We start from the raw sequence: 5,000 nt of genomic DNA, 5'->3' as shown, positions 1-5,000 counted from the left end.
TTGCAGAGCAATGACTCATCCTAGTTAGAGTGCTCAATTTGGACATGAAAGCAAGGCTTTGTATGCCAAAGAGCTATATCTAACTGCAGACAGTACTGATTCGGCCTTCTGGGCCTCATCAGTGCAGTTTTTTTTTATGTTTAAGGTGGACGGCCGGGCCCCCGATGAAGGGCGTGTGCAATGCCCGCCGACCAACAGGACTAATCCCACCCATGGCTTGCGTGCAATGCCTTAGGGTTGGGGTCCACCAGAAACGAGGGTCACCAGACACCAAACTCGCTGGGGAATCGAACCCCACCTCAACAAAAATTAACACACTCACACCAAAAATTGAACACACACATTCGATAACTTAAATAACTTAAACTACTTTTTAGTTTTCATTTTTAGGTTTTAAATTTTTAAACTAATATTAAACTATTTCTTCGGAGTGTACTTTAGCACATGTCTAGGAGGACCATTTTGCGGGTTGAGAACAAAGGCAATTGAACCAGGAGGAACTTGAAGGTGTGATGTTAACCGTAGGAGGTCTACTCTATCACCTGAAAGGCCAGGAGGTGTGGATAGCAATTCGAGAATTTCACTTCTGGACTTGGAAGAAATGACCGACGTAACGGAGGGCGGCACGGTTATCTTATTAGCGACTGGTACGGAAATCGACTGGGTTGTATCCGTTGTAGCAGGCTTCTTTACAGTTCCTTTTGAAACCGGAGAAGTCTGGGGAGCAGCGCGTTTACGGGAGACATTGACTGATGGTACTTGGTCAACCGATGTGCAGGTTGGAAAACGGTCCTCGCTGGCCTCAAGGTTATAATCGCACTCTTCAGACTCAGCAACAACGTCATTAGGGACGGGAGCAATTGTCTCAGCTGTCACATCATTTTCTTGAGCTACAGACGAGGGTATGTCCATCTCTACTGATGTGTCTACAGCAGGTTGAGCACCCACGGTCGTCTGACAGTTCCTAGCTAGATGTCCACCTTGACGGCATCGGAAGCATTTGCCCCTAAGGGGACACTCTGCCGACTTATGACCAACTTTATGACAAGTAGTACACTGGAGGGGTTGCCCCCTATACCAAATTTTACAGCGGACGCCACGGATAGAAATAAACGGTGAAATGACATTCCTAATAACCATTTGGACAATGCGTGACCCGGTGGACACTGAAGGCCTTCCGGGCCAAACCTGATTGCGAACAGATTTGACCGTACCATATGCAGACAAAGCTGTGCTGATGGCGTCGTTTGATCCCTCAAAGGGAAACCAAGAGACTACAACAGTAGTAAGCTGGGGAGGAGGAGGAGGGGGTTTAACCACCCTACACTCTACATCCCCCAACTTGATGACACCTAGCTCCTCAAAAAATAACTTAGCAGCATCGCCGTTCTCAGCAAAAGTGACTCTCGCAACACGGCCAGGACATGCCTGCACCGCAGCCACCCGATGGTCAGACTCACGGTCAAAAAAACCCAGCAACAAACCAACCGCTTCCGAGAAAAGTACCTCCTCAGGGAGCCCCTGACAGTCAACGTCGATGGTCCTATTAAAGGACACGACCATGCTGAAACTCGGACCCAACCCAAAGACAAGTCAGAGGGATGGGTGACCGAAACAGAGAAAAAGCAAAAAGGAAAGCAAGTTCAGATCGACCGAGAAATCCAAAAAAAGGGATGGGCGACCAAAACGGAACTAAAGAAAACAACCACTGCCAGGGAGGAAAAATTCGCAAGTTTTCCCTCCCGGCAGGTACTCACTTATCCAACTCAGACCTCGAAAAACACCAGAACCAACTTCAAACTACAAGAGTATGAAGCAACACTTACCATGCGAGACCTGGGCCTCATCAGTGCAGTGCTAATGCTAGGATGGAGGAGAACCAATATGGTCACCCCAAACGATCCAACCTTTGTGGTATCGTCTAAGCCATGCCAGAGTGCTCAAGCTAGAGTACACTAGCGAGCATGCGCAATTGCAGAGCAATGACTCATCCTAGTTAGAGTGCTCAATTTGGACATGAAAGCAAGGCTTTGTATGCCAAAGAGCTATATCTATATATATATATATAGCAACTGCTGAAAAACAAACGGGCAATTTACAGGGTCAGTTAAAAGCAGCACTACAGGAGAAACGATAACACTGCGACAAAACACGTCATGCAAGACTAGCAATGTGATATCCCTGGTAGAATGCAGCAAATGCAACGATCAGTACGTAGGCGAGACAGGTCACCCAATTCACCACCGTTGCAATCAACACCGTAGCGATATGAAGGGTGGACATAAAAACATACCCTCTGTCAGACATTTTAAGAACTGTGGAGTCGACCATCTTAAACTTACGGTTATTGAAAAAGTTAGAGGACAAAATCAAAAAAATCAGAAAAGCAAGAGAAAGTTATTGGATTTTAAGACTCAATCCTACTATCAATAAGCTTACTACATGAATTATAGCTACTTTAACTTATTTATTTTAGTCACCATAACACATTTCGCTGTTATCTATTCCATTTTTATATTATCACGTCATAACATGTTTACTGTTGTCACGAGTTTTAAATTTGAATATTGCTCATGTAGTTAGTATGCTCCTGAGGAAGACCGAGACGGTCGAAACGTCGAGCTAATAAACCAACAAAGCTACATTGGAGTTGGCCTCTTGACCATGACATATCTGCTTATATATATAATATATAATAAACGCCTTACGCCCTACTGTGAAGTCATTCATTATCGCCGAGGAAAACACTTGTACGCGCCCAACATTTATAATGGTCTCCGACATTACAGAGTCCGTATCATTTAGCCCATTCCCAGCTTTCTTCGTTTTGGGAAGTACCAGATTTTTATTAAATACAACGGTCAGAACCCAACCTGCCGAAAATGCAATCTTCCAGACCATTTCAGCAACGCTTGCACAAAAAAAATTTGCTTCAATTGCGAAGGTGTTGGCCACGAAGCCCGTGATTGTTCACGCCACTTATTGTGCTGTATTTGTACGCAGGAAGGTCACTTTGGCGTGAATTGCGAATACTCCTGGGTGTTCCCAACAACTCATGGCACTCACACTGATGAAAACCAAGATGTAAATATTGACGAAGAAATAGACGAAAATCTCCCTCTCGCCTCTGTTCTCCTGCCCCCAAAATCACCCATCAACGAAAATTGTACGCAAAATCCTCCACCATCCACCGACGAAAATTGTACTCAAAATCCTTCACCATCCGCCGACATCTGTACGCAAGATCCTCCATCCCCTCCACCGCCCGATGATTTCAACGAGACTCAGCCACCCTCTCAACCTGAACAGTCTGAGCAACATTCTCAACCCGAACAGCCTTTGGAACACTCTCAACCTGAACAGCAACACTCTCAACCCGAACTGCCCTCGCACAATCTCTCTGAACAATCTTCTCAACCTTCATCCATTTCTTCTGATTCCCCGATCCTGGATCCTCATGGTTTCATTGCTCCCAAACCCATCAAGCCATCATCCTGTCGCACACCTGCTCGCTTGCCTGATCTGTCCCTTGCCTGCACTCGTAAGCCTTCTACACCTACGCTTACCACTGGAAAGCCACGCTTATCGATACCTGTTCCTACCACAGCCTCGTCTCATCCACCGGATACCCCTAAAACCGAAAATGAGAGGGAAACCACTCACGATCTCAAAAGAAAATCATCCGATTTATCTCCAAGTCGAAAGGAAACTACCCCCACCTTGATTTCTTCGAAATGCTCGAACGAAATCGTATCTTGGAAGAAGGACTCACAAGGTCGTACTGTCAGTGTTTTGATTAGGTGCAACGACTTTGATATTAACCTAGTCAATATCTACGCTCCTACCAATCCTACCGAACGGAAAAGTTTTTTTGCTTCGATTCATGATTTTTTCATTCCCTCCTCTACGACTATAATCGGAGGAGATTTTAATTGTTACGACAGCGCTCTCGATAAATTTGGTGAGAATATCTCTGTACACAAAGACTACGAATCTTTAAAAAGTGATTTCGCCCTTTCAGGTGTTTGGCGAAAGTTGCATCCAAGATCAAGAGAATTTACGTGGTTTAATTCCACACGGTCAACTGGGAGTACACTTGACAAGTTTTTAATTTCGAAAGATTCATTATCACCCAACTTTAAGTGTGACATTCGCCCTTGTTCGATATCAGACCACAATTTTGTTTTTCTTAACTTTCATATTCCCACCGCTGTAAAACGCGGTTCAGGCGTTTGGTGTTTTAACAACTCTCTTTCGAACGATAAGGATTTTTGCGCTACTATAGAGAAACTAATCGATGATCATGTACATTTTTTATCTTGTTTTCCGTGTCTCCAAGATTGGTGGGAGTTTTTAAAACAGTCTATTAAAGAAGAACGATCTCCTTTTCCCGTAAAAAGCGAAGACAAGTGAAAAGAGACCAGGTGACTTTGACGAACAAATTGATCCGTCTTCGTCAACGTTTAGTTGACGGAGACAATTCCGTTATCCCTTTAATTTCTAACACCGAATGTCGTTGTGAAAGCCCCTCGAACTAAACAAGTCGAAGGAATCATTATTCGTAGTAGAGCAGAATAGCTAGAGGAAGGCGAACGCCCCAGTCGGTACTTTTTTTTAATTTACAAAGAATTAAACCTCAACGATCCAACATCATTTCGGTTTATGATTCTACCGGTATCGAAGTCTCCTCCCAAGAAGAGATTGAAAAAGCTCATATCGATTTCTACACTCAGCTCTTTTCCGAAGAACCGATAGATGCTGCTCTTCAAGAAGATCTTTTATCTTCTCTATCACGGAAATTAACTTTTGATCAGGCGTCATCTTATGAAGGCGAGATCACCCTTGACGAACTTACTCTCGCTATGAAAAATATGAATAGGAATAAATCGCCTGGCCCAGATGGCCTTTCGGTTGAATTCTACGCCAGATTTTTGGATCGTTTAGCTCCACATTTATGTCGAGTCTTAAATGCATACTACCAAACCGGAGAGATGTGTAAT

This window comes from Stylophora pistillata, chromosome 11, assembly GCF_964205215.1.
Source record: "Stylophora pistillata chromosome 11, jaStyPist1.2, whole genome shotgun sequence".
NCBI lineage: Eukaryota > Metazoa > Cnidaria > Anthozoa > Scleractinia > Pocilloporidae > Stylophora > Stylophora pistillata.
Note: the sequence above shows the minus strand (reverse complement) of the source record.